General features: G+C 38.3%; 1 protein-coding gene and 1 non-coding gene across 2 annotated transcripts in view; one reads left to right on the plus strand and one right to left on the minus strand.

Annotated features, from left to right (window-relative positions):
• The first annotated feature begins 115 nt into the window (after positions 1-115).
• bcorl1 (BCL6 corepressor-like 1) overlaps positions 116-14,309 on the plus strand; it is a 44,088-nt gene continuing 29,894 nt past the window's right edge. Inside the window, exon 1 of the mRNA XM_028008288.1 lies at positions 116-231. The gene's annotated coding sequence lies outside the window, so the exon portion shown is untranslated. The remainder of the gene's footprint in view (positions 232-14,309) is intronic.
• trnav-uac (transfer RNA valine (anticodon UAC)) lies at positions 2,737-2,809 on the minus strand. The gene has a single exon. It is a non-coding gene; the product is annotated as a tRNA-Val (tRNA).

Here is a 14,309-nt window from a genome sequence, read left to right on the forward strand (position 1 = left end):
ATTCCGTTATTAACGTCGAACAACGCCGAAGACAACCGGTCGTCACTTTCCATTAAAACACAGATGGCGCTGTTGCTACGGTAACCGTTGCTGCCTTCTTCCCCCCCCCCACCCCCCAGCATAGAAACAGAGAGATGGACGGTTACAAAGTCACGTTTTCCTTCCTAAAAAGTCAACCAGGTGAACTGAACGACGGAGATGCAGCTTTTCCGCAACAGAGCAGAAGATTAGGTCAGTAATTGTTTTATTTTTAATACTTATTTATGTGCCAGTTATCTGGTGAACAGTAGCCGTTAAAATATCAGGAGGGTGTTGCAGTTAGTTAACAGTTAACACCTGTGGAGGCTGATAAAAGGGAGACCGAGACATGTACATTGAATTTGTAGAAAAAAAACACATTAATTTCAGATCAGTTTATCTATTCTTGTTGAAATACACTACAAAATACTGATACCGCTTTAACTTTTTAACATTCCACCACATTATAACTACAATCTTGTATTTTATGGTTGTGAAGTGACAGGAAAGATACAAGGATACATTTTGTTTAGATTTTCCTTACAAATAAAAATATCAAAAGTGTGGTTTGTAGTTGTATTTGTATTTAACACAACTAAAACGCACCAATGCATAGATACAATGCAGTTTTTTAAATTAAAGCAATTACAAAATTAAACTGGTAACAGGATGATATGGGCTACAAAATAAAATTCACAAACACTTCCCAACCAGTCTGACTGAGTTTGACAGATGAATAAGTGCATGCCACACTTTTCAAAGTTTTATTTGTGAAAAATGTTTTATACTTTTCTGACATCACATACAATCTCAATGAAGTACATTGAAGATTAACATTGTAAAAAGAAAAAAAAAAAAAGGAGGTGAGGAGGTATGAATATTTTTGACAATATGAGTTTCTCACACCATTGGGGAGTTATTACAACATTGCTTCTCTTATCTGAGGTTTACAGGCATGTCTTACCACACCATTCCCATCCTGCTGAGGTCTGGACTTTGACTGGGCCATTGCAATTTGTTGACTTATTTCAATTTGTGGCTGTGTTTTGGATTATTGTTCTGTTTCATGACCCAGTTTGTGTCAGAATTTAAAGGTCAGACAGATGACATCAGATTTTCGGTTTATTGGTATACAGAGGAATTGATAGTTGACATATTGATTACATGGTATAATAGGTTTCCTTTTAGTATGGTATTCTGTAGTATTGCCAAAAAGATTTACTTTGTCTCATCTGTTCAAAGAAAATTGCAGGGATTAATATTTCCAAACCTAAGGCAGATTGACAGTCTTATCTTAATTGTGTTGTTCTCTCATTTGACATTTAACATGCTAATTGAGGCCTGTGGGTTTTGAGGATGCTGTTTGCAATCTTTGCTGGCTTTTTCTTTGCTGCTACTTCCTGTTTCTTTCCTGTGGCACATATATAATTTTTTTTGGCCAGAATGATGGTCAGCAACTAGTGCTTTTCTATGGTCATCATCGCTGATGTTTTCCTCACTGCATCGTGTTAACAGACACCTGCCAGCGGAGGTGGTAACCCTTGCTGATGATCAGCAATTTAAATAGCAACACCTGATACTTCCCCCACCTAAATCCAGTGAGAAACCAGGGAAGTACTTAGAGTTTACAAACAGTTTTTTATGTTTCTGAACACTTGAGCTTAGATTTGAATGATTTTTAAACTCTGCAAATTTTTAAAGTATGTCCTCATACATAAATTTACAATCTGGATTCTGAAAAGCTTTTGCTCCAGGGCAGTTTTAAAAATTGCAGTAAAGTGTACTTACATCTATAGAAAAGACTGCTGACTCAGGACTTCTGCATAAAGAACAAATTGCATTATAGTTATAATGGGTTTGTACATAAATACATTAGTTCTAGAGACATTGACTGTTTATCAGGAAGTTGTACACCAATAAATAATACATTTGAGAAGATTTTACATTTATTACTCTCTTGAGAAGTCAAACAAATATATATAGTTAACCTGAATCACTTTCAAAATGTTTATGGAAATAATATATTTTCCAGACACTAGTTTGTCTTTTTTGCCTTTTTCTTTCAAACAGACCAGAAACAGTTTCTAAATTAATGGATAAAGAAAGCAAAAACTAGCAGGTTCTGTTAATATTGAGCCAAGATGTTTGTGTTTCTATTGTCTCGCAAATTCAGATATCCGTAGTTAATAGAGCAGAAAAATATTGTATAAATATCTTCCAGTGAGGAAATTCAGGTGTACAAGTAGAAAAAATGATTCACCCCCAAAAATAATATTATAGTCTAAAAATAGGGCTGTGTTTATATTGCACTAATATATAGCAGAAAGCATCCCCAGGACATTTTTAATGCAAAGAAATTCAGCAATTCCCTCTGAGCGATCCCTTGGCAACAAGGGAGAATAATCGCAGTTTTAACAGGTAGGAATGCCTGGCAGAACCAGACTCAGGCAGGGCAGCCATCTGCTGCAACCAGGCACAACAAGAGGGGGAAAAGACTAGAAACAGAAGCACTAAAAACAAAAAATAACCACAATAACTGCTCTGAAAATCAGCCAGATCCAGAAAACCATGAAGAAAATTTACAGCCCACGTGCAGTTTAACATTTGAGCTGTAAGTTTTTATCAGGTATGTACGCGTTTGAATTTTGACCTATAGCCGGTAATAATTAATTTTCGCTTCTTTTCTTTTTTTGACGAAGTGAAAAAAAAATGTCCGCTTGGTTCCACTGGGGCTCGAACCCAGGACCTTCTGCGTGTAAAGCAGACGTGATAACCGCTACACTATGGAACCAACTGGCTTCGCGAGCGCCTGGACTCGGCATAACATGACACCCCAGACGAATGCGCAGTTACGCGTGTATTGCAGAGCGCGGTTGTTTGTGACAACGTTTGGGAATGACAGAGCGGAAAGTCACGGTGTCCTCCACGCTGCCGCTGCGCCGCCTCAGTCCCAGCTCGCTCGCCTGCTTACTTTCGGCTGCCCCTGTTTACGTCCAGTTGAGGGTCGATTCCTGTTGGGACGGTTAGCTTTTGTCTCTGATCACCCTGGGCTGCAGCTTGTGAACTATAAACACGGAGTGGAGCGAATCCCCTTAATTTGTCCCTATTTCTTTTCTCGTCTTCCGCCGACTCGCACGGGCAGCTAGTCGAGATTAGCGTCCGGAACAAAGCTGTTTTTGCGTGTCCTGCTGGTATGGTGCGTGATTAGTGTGTGGACGGTCAAACTGAAGGAAATGGCTCGCTGCTGCTGCTGCTGCTGCTGCTGCACCTCGCCAGCTTATGATGTCATGTGAATGTGGGACACTGATGTGTTGTGTGAAAAATACGGACATGTCGCGGAGATAAAGATCGCATATTTAGCAGGAACATTTACAGTGATCAAGTTTGACAGAAAGAGTCTTATTCGCAGTGAAGAAATGTACATCCGCCCATCATCACTATGAATGTCATGTTAATTTGGATCTGTTAATCAGCTGGTCTTTCTCAGGGTGGAATGATTATATAACAATCTACTTAAAAGACTAGAAAAAACCCAATTAGGTTTAGATTTATATTATATTATTTCTGATCCACATGTGGTCAAGTTCAACCATCTATATTGTGGAGTTGCTGGGCCAGACTCGAGAAAGGGCTTACAGGGACAGTAGCAGAGGGCTCCGATTTTTGAGAGGGCCACAAGGATTTTTATTTCCTTATTTTTCTTTTTTAGTTCTATTAATATTTTGTTATTTTTATGAATATAGATAGTGTATTGACGTATTGGATAATTCTGAAGTAACAGTCAATTTCTTTGGGAACAACATGGAGTTATTGTCCCACAAGTCTGAACCGGAAGTGATCCACGCCACTTAACCGCCATCTTGGTAGGCAAGCGTAATGCAAAGCATAGATAAGCTTTGTCTTTGAAACCAACAAAATGAAAGAAGAGTACTCAAAAATTTAGTAATCGAGTAATAGTTGTAATGTACTTATATTGTTTATAAATGAGATGAAACTAGGCGAGGGCTAGCTCTAAGATTGTGGCTTGTTTATTGTTGTCATAGCAACTCCATAGCAACTGTCATGACAGTTAGTTACAGATACCTACCAAGATGGTGTCCAGCTACAAAGTTCCTGAAAGTGTGATGTCACATGAAAACTATGTATTAATTTACTGTAATTTACTTTAATAGAATATATTTTCCTTAGTGGATAGGGCACCAAAACTGGCCCCAGCCCAGGGGCCCACATCCTTCTAAATCCAGCCCTGGGAGCATATATACATGTGTAAACTAGAACCCACATGTTTTTTTGCTGCCACAAACAAGTTTCTGCCATAACTCTGACAGGATAAATAAGCACCCTTCTCAGAAATGGCAGAGCTCATTTTTATTTATTTGTTTTATTTAAAAAAAACAAAAACAAGAAAAGATTAAAAAGTAATCCTGACTCAGAACAAATACAATTTTCCAGCAGGTTCCTGCTCTGCAGAACATGCAAGCACAAACATACATCACTGCCATCACATCAACTAACACCAAACTGTACAATCACAGATAAACTCAATAGAGTGAAGCAGCAACAGCAGCAGAAAGCCACGTCTTAGTGGCTACAGGCTACAGCAGTATTTGTTGCCTCCTTAAAATAATCTTAAGATAATCTTCAAATGCATTTTTATTTAATTCTTTCAGTGTCAACAAGGCTTAATTTGGCCTTGTTTGTTTTAATTGCTTTCATTGCATTTAATTAATCTTCAGTCATATTTTTGTTTTTCTGTCTTTTAAGGCATATTTATAGTTTGGAGTTAAGTACAGCGCTCTGTTACATGGTACTAATTTAGGTTAAACGCCAAGTATTTTGTGACTGCAATTTTTTCCAAATAGTCAAATTTTATCTTTGTTGAAAGCAAAAATGTAGTGTATTATCCTTCTTTTAGCCAGCTGACAGGCAGTACACATGTGTGGAAGAGGTAGCGCATGTTTTTTGTGACTGAATGTTCAATAAACTCTTGTGACTCCAGGACTTTGACTAGGATTTTATCAAAATGACTCTAAACTGTATGAAAGTCTAAAAGAATAAATTCTTGACATTTCTGAGTCTTTGAATTAAGAGATTTATTTGTGCTTTTACATGTGAATGTATGGACATTTTGGAAATGTAGTGTTTTTGTCATTGATTGAGGTGCACATCAAAAATATCTCAATCAAGCAACCGTCCCGATCTTACAAGAAGTTCTGTCCGTCTTTGTTTTCTTGTTGCAGATCAACCTTAAGTGATAATTCTAATGTAGCTGGACTATCAAACTAATTTAACATCAAACTATTTTCTTTCATCCACTTCTTGATTCTACCTGTCGAACTTCTGAGTCTAATTCTCTCATTTTTAGCCATGTTCACTCCAGTGAAGGGCGGAAAGGCTTTGTTCAAGAATATGGGGATGACAGCTTCATCTATTTATCATATGGCGTACAATGGCAGACCTTGAGAGCCGGACAGATTTTCACTGATCCAGGCTCCGGCACTGCAGGCAGGATTATTAGATAAAATCATATGTGGGGAGAGTCAAAATTCATCATGTGTTCATTACTTTCTGAAAATTTTCAAATTAGTCAAAAAATACAGCGATGCAAAATGCAAAAAGAAAATATTGAACACATCTTAAGTTCTTGCTACTCAGAAAAGTTAAATAAAACATCATGTAATTGGAACTTTGTTTTTGATATTTCAAATGACAACAGAAGGTACCGATTATCAAACAAAATGCAGAGTCAATATCTAGAACAGGTTAATCAAGCTTTTGGAAAATGCTAAAATCCTCCAGCCCATGTTTGGAGGATTCTTCCATTGTTCCAACAAAATACCTCCAGCCTATGTGATTCATGAGCCCTGTAGCAATGCATGCCTCCTTTTTTTAATTTTAAGTTTTTTGGATGATGCTTAAGTCACATTTTTTCAGATTTAAATTCACTTTTTTGTTGTTTAGAAGTAAATTTACAAGCCTTTGGACCAAATTATTCAATGAGAAGACAGGAAAAGTGCTCATTACTGAAGATATTATTTCATCAGCTGCTGGTTTAGTGCTAGATTATCTAAAAGCCTTCGGCAGGTGAATGCATCTTTATAAATTCAAATTTTTTGAGATTGGATCAGCTGCGTTGCCGCATTGGTATATTGTTTTGATCCGGAGAACTGCTTGATTTCTTAATTTCATTCATAAAACATCAGAAAATGATTGTACTACTGTTCCCTTTATTGGCTCGCTGACAAAAACACATAAGGACCCAGAAGGAATGGTGTGATTTTAGTGTAATTTGGTGCAGTTTCAGAGCCCTGGTGCATGTCAGAAACAGGCACCAGAATGCTACTTAATGGCTTCCCCAGTGGAGCGGCATTGTTGTCAGGCTGTGGCCAAATTGTCCAACAGTCAGTCGAAACAGGGAGTAAAGGTTCTAGACACAAAGGATACCTCACACAGACACATTGGAACCGGGTAGTTTTACAGTCCTGACCAAAATGTTAAAGCTGGACAAGAAATTTCAAGAGATCACATTTTCTGCAGCAGGAAGAAACTAAGAAAAATTATAAACTTCAACATGCTGCTCTTCAGCTGATCAGCCTTGAATAGTTCAAATCTTCACAAAAATCTGGATTTTAAAGTAATTTTCTGTCAGGCATTCACACTGTCATGCCCTCCTCTGATAGCCAAGGCGACACGGCTTTCTGTCTTTGAATGTGGCACTGTAAGCTGCACAAGCAAGGCCTCTTGCAACAATTCATCCCTGCAGTGGTTGAATGAAGGAAGACAGCGGGTTCGACGCTTTCAGGAGAAGGTCAAGGGGTAGAACCCAAATAATTTCAGCTGTGGTGAGTTTCAGGATCTAACAAGGCAGATATCCGACCCAAATGAAGGCCGACTGCAGCTCAGCAACCATTAGACCGCAACTTAGAAGGGCTTAAAGCACACAAAATACTTTTCAAGGACTACATTTTCTTCCACGGCATAAACGTGCCTATTCTGCTTTGCAAAGAAGAGCCAAAGACACTGGAGATGCAATAATCTGATGTAAATTCAGATAAAGTCAGCAATTTCATCAAATCAACAAACACGCTAAGGGGGAGAAGGTTTGGGTCGGTTTTTAAGCTAGTTATTTTCAACTTTTGGAAAGGCCGCTGTCTATGAGTCCCAACTAGGTGTGTTACTTCTACAGACAAATTAGCTTGACTTGAACAAGTAGAAATAGTGCTCGACTTGACATAAATCGACTCGCAGATTTATCAGCCAGTCGTTTCCTTAATTTTGGGACTTCAGAGAGTGGCTGATACTCATATGTGAAGCTGATCTTATCTACCTCATCAAACCACTGTCCTCTCCTGCTCTGCTGTGAGAGAGGTTTGACTGACAGACCAGCCCACCAGGTCATTTCTGCACATTTGCAGTTAACAACAGTCAGCCCACTCTTGCCAACTCAGCGACTTTCTTGCTATATTTAGAAACATTTCAGACAACAACAAAAAAATTGGTATAGGTCAAAACAGGAGTCTGCTGTTCGGGCTTTTTAAAGATTGGTAATCAGCGATCGGCCAGAAAACTGCAATCGGTGCAAACCTATTACACTGGCAAAAATAACTTGGAAAAACAGTTATTGCAAGTTGCTTTGTTCAATACTTCCGTCTCTCATTTCTCACCACACAAGACGTTTACGTCAGCTGTCGGCAAATTACGGCTCTGCATTCTCCTCCTGGCAGCACTTACACTAGTCTGCAAAACAACAACAAAAGTTGGTAGAAAACGCCAGATTTAGCTGGTTGTTCAACAATAACTGAATACATTTTCTGAAAATAGTATCTGATGAGGATTCATTAACCAAGTGATAATCACAATAAAATAGTTATTTAATTCTGCTGCTAAGAAAGTTAACCATAGTGTGAAAATACTAAAACTAAACGACTATAATTAATAAAAACAATATCTAACTAATACTAGCTAATTAAAGCTAGCTAAAGACAACTGAATTAGACAACAGTCCTCAACATCTTCTTCTGCAGCAAGTCTGTGAGCGGAAGAGGATAAAGTGGCTGCATGACTTCATTCCTCACTAAGCGGCTGCTTGTAATCTGGACCACTGATCCAGGGTCAGCAGTGTGCCGACTTTGTTATCCATTTGATCTAACATTGTAATCATTGCAGTAAAGTTGCAATACCTTTCAACAAGTGTAGTTGTAGATGTTTTCCCCTCTCAGTGGGTGCAGTTTCACAATGTCCAATGCAGTAATTACAAAAATCCCCCCCAAAACCCTGTTGGTCAGTTTAACAGACTAAAATCTAAAATACACACACAGGACTGTGAAATTTTAAATACATTTACACTACCTTGAAAAAGTCTTCTCAACATTTCACATTTTATACGTTGCCTCAATAAAGTTGTGTATATTGTATTTATATTTATTGAGACCAACACATTCATGAAAGGAAACACAGTTTTAGAGATGTTTTGCAAAACATTTATGAAACCTCAAGTTAGTATAGGAGTGCACCGTTTGCAGTTTTCTGGCCGATCACCAATCTTTAAGAAGCCTGACATCAGGGTGCTGTGGTGGCGCAGGGGTTCAGCACAACCCACATAAGGAGGCCTTAGCCCTCGATGTGGCTGTTGCAGGTTTGATTCCTCGCCTGGTGACCTTTGCTCCATGTCTTCCCCCTTCTCTCATTACCCACTTTCCTGTCAATACACTATCAAATAAAGGCCACTTGAGCCTTAAAATCTTAAAAAAAGAAACCTGACATTCGGATTTTGGCCGATACCAATTTATTTTGTCTGAAATGTTGCTAAATATAGCAAGAAAATGACTGAGTTGGTAACAGTGGGATGACAATTGTTAACTGCCATGACCTGGTGGACCGGTCTGTCAGTCAAACCTCTCTGCAGAGCAAGAAAGGACAATGGATACTTTGGACACCACTTGACCCAACCAAAGTAATTTCCCTGCTGGGATGAATAAAGTAATTCTATTCTATTCAAAGTACTTTTAGAAATGCCTTCAACAGTTTTACACATTTAGACTGAATTTTCTGCCCATTTATTTTTGAAAAATGCATCAAGCTCAGCCAGATTGTTTATGTGATGGACAATTTTCAAGTCTCGCCTCGTATTCTGACTTGGATTCAGACCTGGACTTTGACTGGGTCATTCTACCATAAAGGTTTTGACCCTCATTGTAGCTCTGGGTTCATGTTTACGGCATTTTGTCCTTCTGGAAGGTGGACCTCTCTCTACCAGGTTTCCCTCCTGGATTGTTCTGAGTTTAGATTCATTCATCCTCTCTAACCAGCTTCTCCTGTTCCTGTTGGAGGAAAAGCATCACATGATGCTGCTAACCAATGTTCCACCTTGGAGATGCTGTGTTCAGGATGATGTTCAGTTAGTTTTGAATTAAATCTGGAAAGTTTGAATTTGACAAGACCACGTTTTTATTTGCTGCGGCCCCTTCATGACAGATGCAAGTTAGAAGTCATGACTTTCTTTCAACAGTGGCTTTCTTCTTACCATTCTTCCATAAAGGTTGAATTTATTTAGTCTACAGCTAATGGTTGTCTTGTCAACAGATTTTCCCACCTGAACTGCCTCTTTGTTGCTGCTCTGATGAATGTTCTCCTTGTCTAGCCTGTCAGTTTAGATGGACAATGATGTCTGGTAGAAAAATCCATTTTATACTTTTAGAGCATCTCTTTATTTTCTTCTTTTCGGCCTTTTGTGTCATTTGAAGAGAACTATATTTACACCCATCTCAATGCAGACTTATTATACACACAAATGTATAATGCTGCAGGAGTTGTCTGTGCTAAATATTTCTTTTTATCTCAGATTTGTTTGTTGACAGCGATATCATGTTATGAAACTCTCATATTTTTTAGTTTTGCCACCAGATGCCTTAGCTCACTGCAGACTATTCTGAACTCTCAAAATTCAGCAGCTGTTTGAAAACTGAACCCTAAACATCAATATTTTATTCACACAGGAAATACAGAGACTATCTTGCTCATGCCCACAGCCTCCTTTATAGTAAACTCACACTGACACGTCTCTTCTAGTGTATTATTAAAAATATTGTATAACAAAATTTAGAATATATTCCCTTGTTGAATACAGGATGTATAATATACAGAGATGTCCCACCGATATCAGTGCACATGTACTGTTTACTCACTGTGTTCAGACTGCAGAAATCCCCCTCCACAGAAAAACACTCACATAAGTGGAGTGAAAAAGTGTTTGCACTTCCTGATTTCCATTATTTGTCACACTTAAGTGTTTCAGAACATCAAACCAATTAAGACAGTAGTCAAAGATGACAAAAGTAAACACAAATTGCAGTTTTTAAGTGAAGATGCTTATTATTATTATTATTATTATTATTATTATTATAGAAGAAAGAAAATTCAAAAAAGAAACTTTGACTTCAAACATCTACATCAAGAACCTGGAAGGTGTTGTTTGTCCTGCAGTCTGAATCTGCTGTGATTAATTAGACAAGTCAGGTTTATTGGTAAAATACATTTCATAAAACAGATGAAGAAACAAATAAAAGTAACAATTAAATTGAGATCATAAGACAATTTTTTATAAAGTTAGTAAGGCATCACACAGCAAAAGCATATAAGTTTTTTATTTTATTTTTATAAACTGAACTAGAAAGCAAAAGATTTTATTTGACAACTAAGTGCAGGGTTTGAATATGATGTCACAATGTCATTCTGCCAGTGCCTGCTGCTGCAAACATCCCCATAGTATGATGCTCACACCACCATGCTTCACTGTAGAGACGGTGATGAGGCGTACCAGGTTTCCTCCAAATATGACGCCTGGCATTCACACCAAACAGTTCAATCTTTGTCTCAGCAAATCAGAAAATTTAGTTTCTCTTGGTCTGAGAGTCCTTCAGAAGCCTTTTGGTAAACTCCAGATGGGTTACCATGTTTATGAAGGATTGTTTTCGTCTGACCGCTCTACCGTACAGGCCAGACGATAGTTGTCCTTCTGGAAGGTTATCCTCTCTGGAGCTCGGACAGAGTGACCATCAGGTTCTTGTCACCTCATTGACTAAGACCTTTCTTCTCTAATCGCTCAGTTTAGACAGCCAGCCAGCTTCCGGAAGAGTCCTACTGGTACCAAACTTCTTCCATTTACCGATAATGGAGGCCACTGAACTCACTGGGACCTTCAAAGCAGCAGAAATGTTTCCCCAGATTTGAACCTCAAGACAATCCTGACTCAGAGCTCAATACAGACAATCCCTTTGAGTTCATGCTTAGTGTTTGACCTCTGACCTGCACTGTCAACTGTAGGACCTCGTAGAGACAGGTGTGCGCCTTTCCAAATCAAGTCCAGTTGGCTCAATTTACCACAGGTGGACTCCATTTAAGCAGTAGAAACATCCCAAGTTTGACTAGTGGACACAGTTCAGTTTAGACCTTCATGGCAAAGGCTGACAATATTTATGTACATCTGATTTCTTGGTATTCTAGTTTTTTATAAATTTACACAAAAAAAAGTAACATTTTTTGTCATAATTGAGTATTTATGTATAGAATTTTAAGGAAAGAGATTATTTTGATAAAATTTGTAATAAGAATTTAACATAACAAAATGTGGAAAAAGTGACCACTGTCCAGACATTTAAAGGCTGCCAGCTGCTTGTTTCACCTAACACTATCTCAGTGGTGTTTTAATGCCCAGGAACCTACAGAGACAACCATGTTCACCTGACTTTATAAGCACCATGAGTGCCTCTGCCTCAGGTGACAAAGTGCGTTTCATGTTTGGATCACACAGGTGTTTAATTTACAGTAAATCCTTATTGTTAGATGTCAAAAATAGCTAGAAACATAAAATTTACATGAGAACAACAGTAAATCATAAGCTGGTGTTTGTTGTAATTTCAGCATGGTGAGAATACTTTTAACTACTATCCCAAAATGTGATTATGGAGTCGTAGAACTACCATAGATAACCTTTGGCTGTTTATCTTTAGGGGGAAGAATGTTATCCCATAGGATTGAGTTAACTCTTGAAGTTTGCACAGAAATTTGAGAAGTAAAGCTAAGAGTTGATCCCAAAAAACTCACTGTAAAAAAAACTAGACATACACAGAAATTGCACTACATTGGCAAATGTATTTGTTCACTCATCCAAATCAATGAATTCCTGCATTCAAATCACTTCCATGGCCACAGTCGTATAAACTCCAGCACCTGGGCTTACAAGCTGCTTCTACAAACATTTTGTAAAAGAATGAGTCACTTTCAGAAAAAGTATCCTGATAATATGTTAACTGTGCAAAAGGTCCTACCAGGATATTTCTTCGCTACTAAATATTCCAAAGTGAAAGCGTTTGAGAATGACAGCAACTCAGCCACAAAGTGGCATCCGGAGTCAGGTCAGCGGATGCTGAGGCACACATTGTCACGTTTTCTGTCGTTGAAGCTGGACCAAAATGCAGACTAGAGGCTTTGAGGATCATTGTGAACATTTTTATAATAAAATGACAAAGCTTACAACAGAAGCACAATGAGAACAGGTCATAAAATAGCGGTGGAGAAACGTAAGAATCCAACAAAGAGCATAGAAAAACCAGGAGGTAAAATACTGAGACGGGTGGAAAATGACAAGAGAACCAGAAGAGATGATCAGGGGAAACGGGGCGCAGCTGTGGGAGGAAGACTAATTAACACAGAGGGAGCAGAACTAACAATTAATGAATTTACAAATCTGAGAAAATAAATTAAAATGTAAAAGCAGCAAAACACAAGTACTAAGAAACTAAACAGAAAGGAGTGAACTAGTGTGGCAACACCACAGAGCTTTAATGAATACAGAAAACTGAACAGAATATGACAAGACCTATTGAACATAAATAAATCACAAAAAATGATTATAACACAAAAACCCCAGGGTCGCGACACAGTGTGCAGAGGTCACCAACAAGCTGCAGAGCTCCAGTCTTTGTATGCCCTTCATAGGATCTGAACAATGAAGCATAGAAAGCTTGATGGAATAAGTTTCTGTTTCTGAGCAGCTGCATCGCATCCTCACTTCACTAAATCCAGTCTGCAGCTCAGCGTTTGGCTTTAGCGTTAGCCAGGAGAAACGTACCTGCCTGGCTGCAGTGTGCCAAGTAGAAAGTTGATGTGACTTTTTTTCCAGAAGTTGGATTCTCTTAATTAAAGACGCCAAGATATTTCTTACAGTTTAATGATTACTTTGAAAGATCAGTTTGGAGATGACCTTTTTCTGTTCCAACATTTCGTACCACTGCCCAAAGCAAAGTCCATCCATCCATTCAATTTAAACTAGTTGATTTCACAGCAACTCTTTGTTTTAACTGGAGAGGTTTAATTATGTTTTATTTTCACCTGTGTGTGAGTTGAAGTGTCAGAAGCAATGTTTTCAGTCGTTATTAATATCAAAGTCAAGATGGAATCTGTAGTTAAACGTAAAAACGTGCTCATTTAAAACAGTACCATGCCTTCTTCTGGGTGTTTTGAATTGAATCTACATCCGTGAATCTGGGATTCACAGGAAAAACACTGAAATCAAAGATTAAAGTTTGTTGGCACCATATCTGGCATACAGTGCAATTTTATGACAAGCTATATTTTTCTACAACTTTATCTCTGACCTGTGTGTCCTTTGGTCTTCTTAATCTTTGTTTGCTGAAGGTTTCATAGAGCCGCTGATATTATATTAAATAGGGGACTTTTAGGGGCATTTACTTCCACTGGACTTTATTTAAAGGGTTTTTTTTTATTAAAAAGGGTCAATATTAGCCTGGCCAATAACTTCCTACGTTCAATTCTGCTCAATTATCATGTCCCTTTGGTATTTCTCCTATTGAACTTGATTTCTCTGGTAGACTTTCAACCAATCAGTGAACAGAAAGAAAAGTTGTGAATAATGACATTTATTTTCTGCGCTGTTTTAGAACTGTAGTCTGCCTGTAATTTAGGAAACGCATTGGAGGAAGTGAATGATGCCAGGCTGGCCTCGCATCCAAAATACTGAATTAACATCAACAGACGGCTTGTTCGGCTTGGCACCTCTGTTCTCGAAGGATGGAACCAGCAAAGCATGGAAACAACCAGCAAAGGATGGTTACGAATAACATCTTGCCAAAACAACATCTCGGTTGTTTCTGGAGTTACATTCCAGTCAGATAATGTGGGAGAAAGCAGTTGAAGGCAGCAAAGGATGGCTGTTTCCAGTCGAACTGGTGCATTACATACGTTATAGCCAAATGTTAGCCATTGAGTAAAAT

This window comes from Xiphophorus couchianus, chromosome 23, assembly GCF_001444195.1.
Source record: "Xiphophorus couchianus chromosome 23, X_couchianus-1.0, whole genome shotgun sequence".
Classification (NCBI taxonomy): Eukaryota; Metazoa; Chordata; class Actinopteri; order Cyprinodontiformes; family Poeciliidae; genus Xiphophorus; species Xiphophorus couchianus.